Source organism: Neofelis nebulosa, chromosome 4 (assembly GCF_028018385.1).
Source record: "Neofelis nebulosa isolate mNeoNeb1 chromosome 4, mNeoNeb1.pri, whole genome shotgun sequence".
Taxonomy (NCBI): domain Eukaryota; kingdom Metazoa; phylum Chordata; class Mammalia; order Carnivora; family Felidae; genus Neofelis; species Neofelis nebulosa.
The window spans coordinates 154899742-154916338 of NC_080785.1; the positions used below are offsets into that span (position 1 = coordinate 154899742).

The 16597-nt window shown below is 50.2% G+C and overlaps 1 protein-coding gene across 1 annotated transcript in view; it reads right to left on the reverse strand.

Moving 5' to 3' along the window:
• The window catches only part of LARS2 (leucyl-tRNA synthetase 2, mitochondrial), a 189493-nt gene extending 185536 nt beyond the window's left edge, over window positions 1-3957 (reverse strand). Inside the window, exon 1 of the mRNA XM_058727230.1 lies at window positions 3847-3957. The gene's annotated coding sequence lies outside the window, so the exon portion shown is untranslated. The remainder of the gene's footprint in view (window positions 1-3846) is intronic.
• Between the last annotated feature and the right edge of the window lie 12640 nt (window positions 3958-16597).

Sequence of the window (16597 nt, forward strand, 5' to 3'; positions counted from 1 at the left end):
TAATATGGTGGAAGAGATGGTCTATGATTTCTAGGGTTCGATCATAAAAGATATTGTGGCCTCAACCTCCTTTTCTAGGATCACTTGCTCTGGGGCAGCCAGCTGCCAAAGTCATGGACACTGGAGCAGTCCAGGTTCAATAGTAAGAAACGGATACCTCTTGCCAACAGCCATGTGAGGAGGGCCATTTTGGAAACAGATCCTTGAGTTCCAGTCAAGGCTTCAGGTGACTAAGTTCTGGCTGACATCCTGACATCAACATCCTGAGAGACCTCAAGCCAAAACCACCTAGCCAAACTGCTTCTGATTTCCTGACCTACCAAAACTTTGTAATAATAATCATTGTTGTTTTAGATAGTCAACTATTGGGGCAATTTGTTACCCAGCAATAGATAGCTAATACAATCAGTGAATGAGTGAATGTCAGACCTACACTTTCCTTCCTATGTCCCACGCTGACCACCACAGCACTGATGATATTTGGTTGTTCATACACCTGCATCACCTCGATGCCCTGAGAACAAAGACGTTCCTTTTTCTCTGGATCCCAATAGCCTTCTGCCATACCTGACATGTAGTGGTTGCTCAATAAATATTTGTTGAGTGAATCAGTGTGAAGAGACAAATGGAGTCCTAAACCCATCTTTATCCGGAGTTCCCCAGCAATCCTAAAAATATTGCCACCGGGGAGGAAGAAAAGGAATAGATTTTGAATAAGAACCCTGAAATCAGTAGGGTTTTTTTTTTTCACCTGACTTCCAATCACCCATGTTTTCCAAAAGTACTTGAAATAGGAGCGTAAGTGTTTGGTAAAGAGAGCAACACCCTCCCCACTACCCACTTGAGTTAAGGAATGGCCCCTTCTTCCAAGCCACGAAGGTATAAAGTGACGCTTCACAGGTCACCTTGGTGGGCTGGCTTGTCACTATTTTGCAAGTACCACGATGTATAGAAATTAGCTATCTTCAAAATGTGCTTATTTTCATCTACTTGGAGAACTAACAAGCAGCCAGTAAAAATGATAAGAACTATAGGGGCGCCCCGGGGGGCTCAGTCGGTAAAGCGTCCGACTTCTGCTCAGGTCATGACCTCGCCGTTCGTGAGTTCGAGCCTTGCATCAGGCTCTGTGCTGACAGCTGAGAGCCTGGAGCCTGCTTCAGATTCTGTGTCTCCCTCTCTCTCTGCCCCTTCCCCACTCATTTTCTCTCTCTTTCTCTCTCTCAAAAATAAATGAACATTAAAAATATATATAAGAACTATTAATCAATACGGAAAATATATCACTTTTGGTGAGAAGAGCAAGAATGAAATTCCATGTGCATCACAAAGACTGTATAGCCCTGGAGGTGGCCGGGACAGTGATCCACATTATCGCTCCGGTTGTACAGAGAAAGAAGCGGAGGCCACGGATTAGAAACCCAATAAGATGTCACAGAGCTAGAACCTGGGTCAAGCCCTCTGGCCTCCATGTCAATGGCCTGTCCATTATACCCTAGTGCGGCAGTTCTCAAACTTCTTGTTCTCGGGACCTCCTTACGCTGTTAAAAATCACCGAAGCCCCCGAAGAGCTTTTGTAAACTCCAAGAGGACAGGGCCAGGGATCAGCCTTTGCTCAGCTTTGTGGGCTCATCCCCTCGCCATTGAACACACATACAGTAGGTGGTCAATTCTTGCGGCAGGATGAGAAAGAGAGAGGATGGGAGGGAAGGAAAGACCGCCCCAGGCCCAAAGTGGCCCCACCATCTCACCAGCGCCTCCTCCGGATGCTGCCACCTGCCATAAGCCCCGCCCCTTCCGGAATGCCGGAAGCGACCAATAGTTAGAATCCGCAGATACTCATTGGCACCGTGATAGAGCACTTACTATGTACCAGGCGCTTTTCTCTCACTTTCCATGGATGATATTTACCCCTCAACAGGAGCAACCTATTTCTCGGATGCTGTTATTTTTCTTTTTTAATTGTAGTTGACATATACTATTAAGTTCGTTTCAGGTGTGCTACCTAGGGATTCGGCAATTACATGCATTATGAAATTCAGCTTGTATTATTTTTACAGATGAGGAAACTTAGGCACACACAGAAAGGCTAAATACCCTGCCCACAGTTACAAGATCAGCGAAGAGTGGACCCAGGGTTCACTCCAGACTCCGCGGACTCCGCTACAGCTCGGTGCTGCCTCTCACAGTGGGAAAGGGGCTCACACAGCCGGGGCCACCTCAGTGGAGATCGATGAGGACTCGGCAAGGGGAAAAGAGCCAGGGAAGCGGCCTCTGGTCCACACTCACTGCTTCAATCACATGCGAATATACCCAAGTTCAGCGGGTGCACACGTTTAACAATCCACCCTGGAGGAGCAGGGACTGATGTGGAAGCATTCGCCCATTTCCGTGGTGTAAATGTTTTCTTAGCCTGGCTGATTTCGAGAAACTCCTGAGTATTTATGAAATTCCTGAGTATTTAACAAGGCACTCTTGGAAACCAGAATGAGCCGGCTCCAACACCCCACTGTACCAGCCAGTCCAGCAGCACTGATTTGGCCCCTTGGGTCCCCAGCAACACACAAGACACTAACCAATCAACTGCCATGAGATGGACTATTGTTGATATCATTATACCAATGACAACACTGAGGCTCCACACAGATAATTTTCTCGGGGCTACAGAGCTGGAACGAAAGCGAGCAGGGAATCAAGTTCGAGTCTCTAAACCCACACCGGTCAGTATGGTAAGCACGAGCCACATGTGACTATTGAACACTAGATGTGTGACTGGCCCAAGCTGAGATGCCGCTGAGAGCGTAAAACACACACCAGGTTTCGAAGACTTTGTTAAAAGAAAGAAGAATGTAAAGGATCGCATTTATACACACACACACACACACACACACACACACATACACATATATATACACATGTATACATATGTATATACACACACGTATATATACACATGTATACATGTGTATATACACACGCATATATATACACATTTTTAAAACTTTTTTGTTAACGTTTATTTATTTTTGAGAGATAGAGAGACAGACCACGAGTGGGGAGGGGCAGAGAGAGAGAGAGGGAGACACAGAATCTGCAGCTGGTTCCAGGCTCCGAGCTGTCAGCACAGAGCCCAAGGCGGGGCTTGAACCCACGAACTGTGAGATCATGACCTGAGCCGAAGTCGGACACTTAACTGACTGAGCCACCCAGGCGTCCCTTGTTTATGTATTTTTACATTGACTGTATGTTGAAATGATAATATTTGGGACAGGTGGAGTTAAATAAAATATATTCTTGAAATTAATTTCATTCTTTTCTAAAGTGGCCACGAGGAAATTATAAGCTAGGTGTTTAGCTCACATTATATTTCTAGGAGCATGACTCTAGACTCCTGGTCTAGTGCTCCCTCCCGCAGCACCAGGGACCCATAAATCAGGGACCCATAAATCCCTGCAGAGTCTTGTGTTCGAGAACGCATGTGCTCATGCCCATGCACACACACACACACACACACACACACACACACACGATCCCTCTTGTGGACAGGACTGATCGCACTCTCTGTCTCCTCCCCACAAACACTCACCACTCACCCCTCAGAGCCTCTCAGCAGCCATAAAGATACACAGCCCCCCACACCTGTCCGCAGAGCATCTGCCTGAGGACCTCACCCCCTCCAAACGACCTTGACACCTGGATGGAAATGCCGCCCTGGAGCACCTGCTGGGGGAGCCCCCCACGCACAGATCAGCATCACTCTGTCTGGCTGGGCGGTGGGTAGGGGGCAGTCAGCACCTCTCCCGCCAGCCTTAGTTTCTTTGGGGAGCCCTTCGAGGGAAGGATATTTACCTCCGTGCGGCAAAATTACTGTCCTTGGGTAACAAGAGCGACCGCTCGGGTGTTCGAGAAGGAAATAGCTTCTTTTCAGACGCAGCTTTTCCCCAGCTTTCTTCTTCCTGAATTTTCCAGCTTGCACTTTTCCCGACAGTGGTTGCCTATGACAGAGGGGCCAGATCAGAAGCCCACTGCTGCCGGCTTCTCAGAAGACTTGCACACTTTTGTGCGTGTGTTTGGGGGTGTGGGGGTGGGTGGGGAAAGCAGGAAAATCAACATGTTCTCTGTCGGCCTCCCCTCTGCCTCATTCACAAGCCTGCTTGTTCAGCACCCTGCTGGCTGTGCTCTGGCCTCACCGAGCCGCCGCTTCCCGAATTTTTAGGAGTCAGGCTGTTTCAAGTTCACAGCCGTTGGGCATCTCCAAAGGGTTTTGTTTTTTCTTTCCTTAAGTATCAAAACACAGACCTTCTGGCCCAGGTGACATTAATCTGACAATTACATGGAGGTAATTATCCAAATGCAGACTTTGGATTCTATAAACAGACACTGCCACAGCCCCCACTGTGGCCCAGCAGGACCCTGTTTACCGAGGTCTCAGCAACCTCCCCGGCACCCGTCACAACAGCCAGCGAGGGTTTATAAAGACTCATCACAAAACACAGATAGGCTCCGGAGATACAGCCTTCCTGCTTACAGTTGCTTAATTAGATGGAATATTGCCTTTTGGATTCCAACCAGGTGAGCTTCCATAGACACATCTGACTACAGAGAAGGCTCTGGGCTGGGCCGGGGCAGGGCAAGGCTGAAGATTCTAGAAGCTGCGGTATGACAGGATGAGGGCTGTGTTAGAAGGGATGGCCGGTCTCCTGAGTCACACTGCCATGACTTAGCTTTGAAACCTGGACACATGGCTGTCCCTCTGGGCCTTCTTTCTTCCCTCAGTAAAATAAGATGGTGGTGGGTTGGCCTCCTGCAGGCTCTGCAAGATCAAGGTTGCAAGTAGCTGAAAACCCCAACTCAAACCCGTTTGTCATTTGTTCCTTCAGGGAACAAGAGGCAAAAGAGGGTGACCCTCAAGCAAGAGACAGTCCGCGTTCTGTCGTCAGAGGCCCAGGTTTCTTCTCTGCTGGCCACACTGCGGAGTGGCACCTTGTGACCACGCAGCCATTTCAGGTGTCACAGCCCAAGCCATCTCAGGGGCAAGAGAGAGACGGCCTACCTCTCCTGCAGCCTCATTCCCAAAGGCTCCTCCCAGAGACCTCCCCTCTCACATCTCATTGGAGGAACGTGGTCACATGACCGCTCCTGAGCCAATCATTGGTCAGGGACACCGCGCCAGATGGCTTCGAACCAGCCTGGATTTAAAACCAGTTACCCTCCAGGGCGCCTGGGTGGCTAGGTCGCTTGGGCTTCTGGCTCTGGCTCAGGTCATGACCTCACGGTTTGTGGGTTCGAGCCCCGGGCCGGGCTCTGTGCTGACAGCTTCACGCCTGCTTGGGATTTTCTCTCTCCCACCTCTCTCTCTCTGCTTCTCCTACCCTCCCCCCAAAAATAAATAAATATTTTTTAAAGACTTTTTTTTTTTTTTTTTTTTAAGGAATGTATTGACTTCTATGAACTGAAAAGTTGAAGGGGAGATTTGAGCCCGCTCCATCAAGGGGATGGAATGGTATCTTTGGGGAGGGCTGGATCTTTCTCTCAACCCTTTCATTGCCAGCTCTGTGTCAGCTCCTTTCTCAAGCAAGCTCTTTCCCTCTCTCTACTCAGCAGATACGACCTTTGGCAACTAAAGGCTTACACGGTGGTCAGTACAGACTCTGTTCCGTGGAACACCTTAAGTGGAAGCCACGTTTCAGGAAGTTAGGTCTGACCATGGGTGGGCTGGTTGGGAGAAAAGAGAACAGAAATAGGGAGACCAGATGAGGGTGGGAATTGACAAGGAAGCTGAGTGGGGGCCAGACGATCTGGTGACTAATTCTTTGCCTGTTCCTTCTAAGCACAGGAGAGTCTTGGTCCCAAGTCCTGATCATGTCATTCAAGGTCTGGCCCCAACTTCCTTTTCTGACCGTCTCTCCTGGAGCTCATCAGCACATCCCCCTGTCTCTTTTCAGGCAGATCATGAGAACACGCCTGATGACACCCTGGTTCCAACTCTGCCACCCGTCCCTGCCTGTCTGCAAAACTGCACCTTCAACGGACCTTCAAGGTGCAAGCTCACCCCCTCCAGCTCACCCCCTCCTGACACCACCCCCATAAAGGAGTTCCTCCTTCCTTGAACAAATGCACGACCCATTACTGTCCACTCCTGGAATCTGCACTTGTCTTCTCTACCCCCCAGGAAGGATTGTCCCCAGAAGCAGGAGTTGAAGGAATTCCAGAGATCCAGTATCAAGTTACTCTGGCTGCCAGTTCAGCTCTGACCTTGCGTCCCAGTGTGATAACAGGGTTCCTAACTCGTGCCCTGCAACGACAATGGCATCCAACATTTCCAAGCACTGTCTGAGTGTCTGGCCCGTGTAACTTCACAGTGAAACAACGTTAGTGTTTCTCCTGTCTTACAGAGGCGACTGAATGAGGCACAGAGAAGTTAAGTAATCTGTCCCCATTCAAAGGAAAGACACAGACTCCACCTCTCATTGAGGAAGTGGCAAACTTTTAGAACAGCACATGGAACCAAACTGTTGTTGGAACCGTTTTTAGGAACACAGTCCACCACACCATGGTTTCTCTTTTTAAAAAAAAAAAAAAAAAAAAAATTTTCAGATACTTTTAGAATTGTGTAAGAGTCGCAAAGGTAGTACAAAAAATTTTCGTATGCCCGCCATCCGGGTCCTTCTGTTGTTAACATCTTACATAACCGGGAGACGTCTATTACAGCACATTTAGTCACAAGCGTCTCCTTAATTTCTGATCCGTGCAGTCTCTCCGTCTTTCCGTATCGTTCGTGGTCATGTTACTCGCGAAGAGAACTGGGTCAAGTGTGCACTCTCACTTCGATCAACATCCACTCTCACATTGTGCTTCAATGCCGTACAAAATTTATTTATTTAATGTTTATTTCTTTTTGAGACAGAGGGAGACAGAGCATGAACGGAGGAGGGGCAGAGAGAGAGGGAGGGAGACACAGAATCCCAAGCAGGCTCCAGGCTCCTAGCTGTCAGCACAGAGCCCGACGCGGGGCTTGAACTCACGACCGTGAGATCATGACCTGAGCCGAGGCCGGGCGCCTAACCGACTGAGCCACCCAGGCGCCCCAAAATAACTGGAAGTTTTAGGGTTGGCATCACCAAGTAGCTATCATGTTGGATGCTTTTCCCACCATACACGACCTTATAGAGATTGAGACTTCCCCACCCAGGGATATGAGCCTCTTTCTTATCTGGAAAGTTACTCATTGGCTAATCCGAGCCTCGGTTTCTACATCTGATAATAAAAGGGGTACGGGGGGGCTGGATGATCTCCAACCTCTCTGCCTCAGCTTCAAAAGTCGATTCCATAAAACAAATTTCGTTAACTTAAAATTTATTTTTTTGAGTCTTAGAGGTCAAATTTCTACCTTGATTTTAAGGCAATTAAACCACATTAAATCAGTTTCTTTTAAAGTCTGAAACCTAGGGGCTCCTGGGTGGCTCAGTTGGTTAAGCATCCGACTCTTGATTTCCGCTCAGGTCATGATCTCACAGTTTGTGAGTTCGAGCCCCACGCTGGGCTCGGTGCTGACAGCACAGAGCCGCTTGGGATCCTCTCCCTCCCTCTCTCTCTCTCTCTCTCTGCCCCTCCTCCACTCACACTCATGCTCTCTCCCCCCCCCAAAATAATAAACTTAAAATTAAATAAATAAATAAATAAATAAATAAGGTCTGAAACCTAAATTGCCTTCTGTCTCTGGGCATTCCCCTCCCCCTCCCTCACCCCTCCAGACTCGGGGCTCTGGGAGGGCAGGGGTGAGGCTGAGCACTCAGAGCATTTCTGGCGGATGAATACAATCGCTTGCAGACGTGTCCCCTTGTAGTCTGTTTCTACTACAACTTCACGAACTCCTATAACTTCCAAGTACATTTTTTCCCCTCCCAAAAACTACAGTTCGGGAAACTACAGTTTCCTCCAGGGAAACAACATGAGGTACTTATTTCCTTTATCTCTCCCCACACTGTGCCTACTGTACCCACCTCGGGGGGGGGGGGGGGCGGGGGCACCCGAGAAATGCTGTGGAATGACTGGCTCTGGGTGCATCCCCCGCGAACGCATTTGCCATTTATTTATTCAACAAATATTTATGGAACACCTAATATATGCCCGGGTGGGGGCGCTTCTCTCGGTGCTCAGCCCTGTTTTCTTCGGAATAGGATGGCCAGCCTCTCAGAGGAGGTGATGTGGGCGCATGACTCTGAAAACCTCCCACCAGCTGATGGCTAAAGGTATCAGAAAGATAGAATGAGCTCTGCATGATACCAAAGCAACGTGCATCTGGGCTTAAGATATTTTATCCTGGGGCGCCTGGGTGGCTCAGTCGGTTGAGCGTCTGACTTCGGCTCAGGTCATGATCTCGCGGTTTGTGGGTTTGTGCCCCGCGTCGGGCTCTGTGCTGACAGCTCGGAGCCTGGAGCCTGCTTCGGATTCTGTGTCTCCCTCTCTCTCCGCCCCTCCCCTGCTTGTGCTCTGTCTCTTTCTGTCTTTCAAAAATAAATAAAAATGTAAAAAAAAAAAAAAAAAAAGATATTTTATCCTGGCAAAATACCTTACTGGTTTTGCTTCATGTTGTTGGTTGGTCTCACGTTACTGTGTCTTGTTTTGTTTTATTCATTTTTGAGGGGGAGAGAGAGAGAGAGAGAGAACGGGAAAGGGGCAGAGAGAGGGGGAGAGAGAGATTCCCAAGCAGGCTCCAGGCTGTCAGTGCAGAGCCCGGCGTGGGGCTCGAACTCAGGAACTGTGAGATCATGACCTGAGCCAAAATCAAGAGTCAGACACTTAACAGACTGAGCCACCCAGACGCCCCCTGTTTTGTTGTGTTTTTGACTCAAGGGGCCTATTCATGAAGAAAAGCCTGGGTGTGGGGACAGCCTAGAAATGACACATGATAAAGGCAAAATGAGGTGTGTGGGTTTAGATTCCTCTGACCTGAGAGTAGGACGCTTAGGCCCAGGGGCCACTGCAGGGCCAACCTTGCTTAGAGTTGCTCTCTCAGCTCTGCCTTCCTTGAAACAAAAGATGTGATTTGGAAGTCACTAGACAGCAGGAGACCCCCCCCCCCAGTTCTTCTGGAAACCGAACTCCTCTTCCAGTATGGCACCCCCCCTGCTCAAATGACCTGCCAAGCACACCCTGAAACAGCCTACCCTCCCTCAGGTTCTGGATGCATTTGGACACAACACGTTTCTGGATTCCCCAAGCTGGGGCCACTCCCATTGCACTGGTCCCTCTCTGTTAAAGAAAGAAACCCTTTTGCTTTCAAGTGGGATCCAACAGTTTAAGAAAAAAATAACCTATTGAACTTTGTGTCTTCCTTTGGTCTCTCGGTGAGACAGATTGGGGTTTTGATTCTTTCAAAATGAGAAGTTTGCCTTGTTCTGGAAGATCAGAGATCGAAGGAGTCTCTCTCTTTTTTCTCTTTGTTTTCCCTTTTTAAGCCCCAGGGGCACCGACTGTTGAGAGAGTTGTGTCTGCTCAGAACTCCCAGCATGGCGCCACCTCTCCCAGAAGCACAACCCAAGAACAGCCATCATGTGCCCTCCATTGCTGGGTTCCAGCCCTTTCAGGGGGTGCCACTGCCATCGTCACCCAGGATGGGCCAATGCTGTGCCTGACAGATAAGAGGGGTTCTTCTTAACGGACCCCCAAAAGCCTGGGCTGTTTAATGGAAGGAGCCAGTAGTGAGCCAGTCTGTCTCTAAATTGCCCTGTGACCTTGAGCAGGTTGCTGAGCCTGTTGCTGACTGCAACACATGAGGCCGTGCCACACTGGACACACTGGTCCATATTCTTCAGACTGATGCTGACACAGCAAGAGACCACTAGGCTCCGGGTCCTGTATTGACCAAACTCGGTTGGCCCCATCACGAAACACAGAGAAAGCATTTTTCTCTCCCCATGCACCAAGAGGCATGACACTTTTCTTGTTCCTCTGTGTGTGTGTGTGTGTGTGGGTGTGTGTGGCAGTGGGCCACTGAAAGAATACTTTGCGGGATAAATGGAATGAGTGAAGATGTGAAAGAATGTTCTGGAGGGGAGGGGCTGGGGATGAGAGATACATTGACAGACACAGTAGGAGGTGCCTCGTGGGTCGACCTGTCCGCCTCCTGGCATCGTTCCTTCCTTCTCCACTGCCCGGTTCTCTTTTGCAGAGCTCCCTCTTGCCCCTCTGCAGATGCTCTGGAGGGATAAAGGGCCAGCAAGTGTCCTGGGAGAGGCCAGCAACACTGCTTACCGGAAAGACGAAGAGTGGGCCCGGTGCCAGCCCGGGGTCGGTGGGAAGGGCCCCCTTAGGGCATCACTTAGGGCCCCGAAGAGACCCTCCATGTCTCTCTCCTGTCCAGATCCCCACAACTGCCCTGCTCCTGTCTTCCTGAGACCCAGAAGTTCAGCTTTGTCTTCAATTCTGTGTCACCCCACATCACTCCACCCAATGCGACTTCCATTTAAGTTAGCCAGATTCTGGATTCTGTTGCTTGCAATCAAGGGATTCTAACTGTCATGGGCACTTCATGTCTTCTTCCTGTCCCTCTTTTGCAACCTCTGCTAAAAACAAAAATGCAAGGAAGGGAGGAAGGAAATGAAAGAAAGGACAGGATGATGTTCGTGTTTTTAAGATTCGTTTCGGCCACAGAGCCGTTTCCCCCTGATTAAATCGAATGTGGCTTACCCAAGACAGAGGAAACAGGGCTCCTTGTTTCTTTCAGCTTCCTCCAGCCTGTAACCCATCGCTGGCCACCAGGTTCTGCCTCCTGAAAAGCAACCAAGGGGGTTGAATAGATTTCCCATCTAGCCTGGTGAACGGATACCCGGAGCCACCCCTGCCCTCAGGTCTGCCTCCTCCGATCCACAAATCTCAGCCGCCACCTCCTCTGTGAATACTCCCATGTGAGAAAGTTCGGTCGCCTTGGGGAGACGGGGCCAGGAGAGAGGGGGAGTAACAGCAGCCCTTAGGGAGCACCGTCAGGGCTCCAGGCACAGCAGGGAGATTCACATAGGTTTTCGTTAACACGCCAAAGCCACAAGGTGGGTTCCGCTCCTATGATTTTGCAGATGCAGAAAGTCAGAAGCTAAGACACTGGCTGGAAGGCACACAGCTATCAGTGCGGAGCTGGGATTTGAATCCAGGTGCCTTGTGACCTAACGCAGGGAGACAGGCACCTAGAAGGCTCTGCCCTGGGGTACACAGCGCGCCTCTCCCTGCGCATGCGTGCCACCAGCCATCCCTGCCCCGCCCCTCATTCTTTTTTTCTTCTGTAGGCCTTTTGCTCCCTTCATCTTACCTTAAATCCTTCTCTTTCCGTCAACACATTAGCCTTTCCTCAAGTACTGAATCCAAGAACGAGGGACAAATGGAAGGAGTACAGTTTAAAGGTGAAGAATAAAGGGTCCATGGGGCACCTGGGCGGCTCAGTCGGTTAAGCCTCCGACTTCCACTCAGGTCATGATCTCCGGGTTTAGAGTTTAAGCCCCACGTGGGGCTCTGCGCTGACCGCTCAGAGCCTGGAGGCTGCTTCAGACTCTGCGTCTCCCTCTCTCTCTGCCCCTCCCCACTCGTGCTCTGTCTCTTTCTCCCCCTCTCTCCCTCAAAAATGAATAAACATTTTTTTTAAAGTTAAAAAAAAAAAAAAAGAATAGAGAGTCTGTCATCAGATGCCCTGGGTAAATCCCAACTCTACTGCTCATGAGCCGTGTGGCTTTGGGCATGTCAGATAACCTCTCTGTGCCTCATTTCCATCACCTGGAAAATAGGAGATAATAATATTACCTACCATGGGGGACAGCTGGGTGGCTCAGTTGGTTACATGTCCAACTCTTGATTTTGGCTTAGGTCATGATCTCATGGTTCATGGGATCGAGTCCTGCATCTGGTTCTGCAGTGACAGGGTGGAGCCTGCTTGGGATTCTCTCTCTCTCCTTCTCTGCCCCGCCCCCCATTCGCTCTTGCTCTCTCTCTCTCTCAAAATAAATAAATAAACATTTAAAAAAATATATTACCGACCATGGTAGGTAGAATAGTGACCCCCAAAGTGTTCACATCCTAATCCCCTAATTCCTAGAATCTGTGAATGTGTCACATTATATTACAAAGGGGAAGTAATCAGCTGCCTTTAAAATAAAGAGAGTATTCTGGATTACCCAGAGGGGCCCAATGTAATCACAAGGGCCCTTAAATGTGGAAGAGGGAGGCAGGAAAGTCAATGCCACCGTGAGAAGGACTTGCCTGGCATTGGTGGCTTTGAAGATGGAAGAGGCCACCAGCCGTGGGACAAAGGCAGCCCCTGGAAGCCGGAACCGGCAAGAAAACTAATTCCCTGCAAGCCTTCAGAAAAGAACACAGCCTGGCAGACGCCCGGGTTCTAGCCCAGTGAGACCCCTTTCGAACTTCTGACATCCAAAACTTCAAGGGAATGAAAATGGGTGTGTTGTTTTAAGCTATTAAATTTGTGGTGATCGGTTACAGCAGCTGAGTGAAACTAACCCACCTAACTCAAAGGGTTGTTGTAAGGATTTTAAGAGAAGCTGCCGGACGTGCGGGAATGCGGGAAGTTGGTTCGTGTGCAGAGGTGGGAGCTGTCCAGGGTGGCGCCGAGCTGTGCGCATTCCCTCCGACCGCCCCTGTCCACCCTCCCCTAAACAGAGAGCCCTGTACCTTCAGTGCCTTAATTACTCTGGAGCACTTCTTTATAATCACGCACCCGACGATTCCCTTCATCATGCTGAATTCTGAATCGCACTTGAAGTGGCTCGTACAATGTCAGCCCTCTGATTAGCTTCTTTCCGAGCTCCAAAATGAGGCTAATCAGAGTGGAGGAAAGATCTTACCATGTGCCCTGGGTGGGAGGCAAGGGCAGGGGATCTCGCTATCGTAATTTTCTAATTAAGGCTTTAAGAGCTTTTAAAGAGCCAGCTCATATCACCCTGCAGGCCCGGGGCCCTCCTCCCCAACCCCTCCATAAACATGAGTTCTCAGACGGGCCTTTCCGGGATCGACTCAGCTGCCTTTAGCACCTCCGCCGCCCTGGCCTCTCCTCCCTCGAGATTATAACCCAGCTGTCAGTCTCTCTGGCCAGCCCCTGAGATTCGGATCAGACCCTCCCGTTGCATGGTCTGTGGAACCCCACGCCCTCTCCAAGATCTCGCGGATTTTCAAGTGGGGTCTGGTCTTCCCATGGCCACATCTGCCCAGAGAGAGATTTATAAGGAAGCTGATGAAGTTTAAACTCCAGAGCCACTCACCCGTGGGAGACCCTAGCACAGCCGTTCACCTGGTCATGTGCTTGGGTAAAATTGTCAACAGTTTGATATTTTTTATATTCTTTTTCTTTAAGGGGATTCCCCCGCCACCCCCACCCCCCGCAAGCTGTAGAAATTTCAGATACGGTGAAATTGGGATCTGCCTCTGCACCTAGGTCCCTGGCTCTATGCCACCGGGCACTCGCCCCCACACAAAGGTCAGCCTTTTGTGTCCCCCCCCCAAAGATGTCAACGTGTTACTGAGTGTGGTAGCCTTCTCTCAAGTAAGCGTGTGTGAGCATGTGGTGGCCATGCGAAGAAAGGGTTTATGACTTACAACTGGCCTGGGCTTTTCTTTCTAAGGTGGGAGTGAGCACACCCAAGAGCCTGGGGGGGGGGGGGTGATAACGCGGTAATGCAAGGGGAGGGGACTGGGAGAAAGGAGGGTAGCCGAGAGCCTTGGTTTAACGACAACAACAGCAACAACGACAACGTGTGTTGGTTGGGATGGTGGTCCTAGGTCCATTTTTCTCCCAACCTTTGGAAATGCCCAGGACTTCTGTCCAGCTGAATAACACCCAGAAGGGGCCATTCCCTCCTTTGTGCCCATCTGGACCCTAACCAGTTGCTTTTGGTGGTTCGCCTAATATTTTACCGCATGTTTCTGTTTATGCATCTGTCTCTGCCTCCACAGTCCTCTGCCTATTGATTCCAGGACAATATATTAATTTTTTTCCCATCCCTCCTCATTTAGCGTGGGCCCTGGGACAACAAATACGTCCTGAAGAAAAGTCCTCCTTGCGGAATAGTGACAATATTAGCGGTTATCCCACAGAGTAATTTTATAGTAATTTCATAGTAATTTAAGGAGATAATCATCTGAACTTCTTAGCACAGTTTGGCACAGAGGAAATAGTCAAGGAGTGTCCCTTGTTAATGTTCTTTTTAAGTTGATTTATGTCTTTTTGACAGAGGGCCAACACGTGCGAGTGCACACGTGGGGGAGGGGCAGAGAGGGAGAGAGAGAATCCCGAGGAGGCTCTGAGCCATCAGCACAGAGCCCTGGGAAACGGCGCTCCATCCCCCATCCCACAAACCCTGAGATCGTGACCTGAAATCAGGAGTCTGACACCGGGGCGACTGAGCCACCCAGGCGCCCCACCTTGTTCACATTACTGAACGCATGAATGACAGGCTTTGGTTTCATTCATCAGCACAAGCCTTTGCATACGCTTGGAATTCCTTTCGCGTCCTTTTTCTTGCCCTCAGAACTAAAAGAAACGGCATGATAAAAGGAAAGGAGGGAAAACGGTGGAAATCACAGCTGCTCGACTGTACGCAACTACCCCAATGGCTTTTTCCTTTTAAGTTTCCGGGGGCCTGAGAGTGACCGAAGGAGGCGCCACCCATCAGCGGGAGGCACGAATCCACCATCAGGGGACACTGCCTTCTCGTCTTCAGAAGAATCACACCAGTTTTTAAGGACTAGTCGTGTGCTAAGGCTGTTCCCTACACCTTTATTTAACCTTCACGGGAGCCCTATAAAGGGGACCCTACTGGGTGGCAATGTGGAGCAAGAACGGAGAGACGGTTGCTGAGACTCGGGATGTATTTATAATCAGGGGGAAAGGACTATAAGAGGGGCTTCCGGGGAGAGAAACGCAGCTGGAGACGGCAGAGACGCGGAATCGAGGACGCCGGGGAGAAGGGAATGGCAGCAAGTGGGGTGGAAAGGGTTGAGGAGGACCCAGAGGAGGACTGAGCAAGGCGGACAGGCTGACGGCGGAGGCTGAGCGACCCGGACGAGGTTTAGGAGCAGCTGTGCACGAAGTGGGGGGCAGAGGAGGAAGGCCGGGCTGGGCCCCAGCGGTTTGACTGTAACCTGTTTGGGGGGTGTGGGGAGGACCCACTAGAAGGAGTGGCCACGAGCGGGTACCAACCGGAACCGGAAAGGCTGAGGGGTTAGGCAGGGCAGAGGGAGGCGTTGCCCCGGAAGCAGAAGTGTGGGGGAGAGGAGCAGGTCAGAGGCCCGCTGCCAACGTTCTTAAGGTCCTGATGCGCGTGGCCGTGGTGGGAAGGGATCCTGAGAGCGGACGCTGCAGCCTAATTTAGGGTGGGAGGAAGAGGAAACCAGGAAGAGGGAGGAAGGTTGTAGGGCAGAAGACTGGGCAGGAAGCCGTCTCCGAGAGCGGAGATCTGAGCTTGTTTATGGGCAGAAGGGAAGGGGTCAATGGAGTGGGAGAGAGAAGGGTAGCCACGGGAGGCTGACAGAGCCAAGTGTTGTAGGAAGTGGGGAGGAGAAGAGTCTGCAAGGCTGGACGACTTCCACCTCCTCCCACAGAAAAGAAACAAACCCGAATAAACCCAGAAGAGCCACACGTGACCCTGGCATGGGTGGGGTTGCATTCCAATAAACGACAAGCCAACAGTTGAAAATAATTGAAAAACATCCTGCTAAATTCCTTCAGATCTTTCCCCAGACCTTTCAATGCCTCCCTCTCAGATCCCCAGACCTCCTTGAGACAGACACCACTGGGATCTGGTCTCGTTCTCGTTCCTTCGTCTTTCCTCCATCTCCCTTCCCAACCTTCTCTTCTTTCCTCCCTCCCTCTCCTCTCAGACTCTCGTATATAGATCAATCTGCCGCTCTGACTGCCTTAGTTTTTAATACCTATTCATCCAAATCTCACTGTTAGTCTTTCTTCTTTACCCGTTTCCTGGATTCTACGAAACGAAGGGTGCCGGCCCGGCAGCCCCAAGTACCCCCTCCCTTAGAAGGAGCGGAATGCAACCCCTTCTGAGTTGAAGTCCTCTCTTAAAAAAAAAAAAATCCCCACCAGAGGAGAAAGGGAAACAAAATGGGCAAAAGACACCATGAGGCAGCCATAGAGTCACAGGGGAAGACACGGGGGCTAAAGTTGGCACCACCCGGCGAAGCCTTCAGGCCCCACTGCAGGTCTAGGCTCCCATGTCTGGTTACATGTAATGAATCCAGGGCTTTGTGGCCCAGCCTTTGTCCCACGGGGCAACTAGAGAGGACTGATAGGAAAATGCCACCGACTTCACCTGGGTGTTGGGAAGCAAGGTGGATTGTAGGGTGCTTTTCAGACACACAAGGTCTCCGAAATGCAGACACCACAGTGCGTGTAGGTTATCAGAAAAAGCCGCCTACGCAGCTCAGGAAAATAAATAGATTCCCAGGCTGACTTGATTTTTGATAGGCATTGATCTTTGGCTTTATAATTAGCTACAAGTTCTGCTCCATTCAAAAAGGCCAGCTGCTCTCCCGTGGAAGCTTAGATTTTTGTTGGAGGAAAAGAGAAATGTAAAAAAGCATTAAC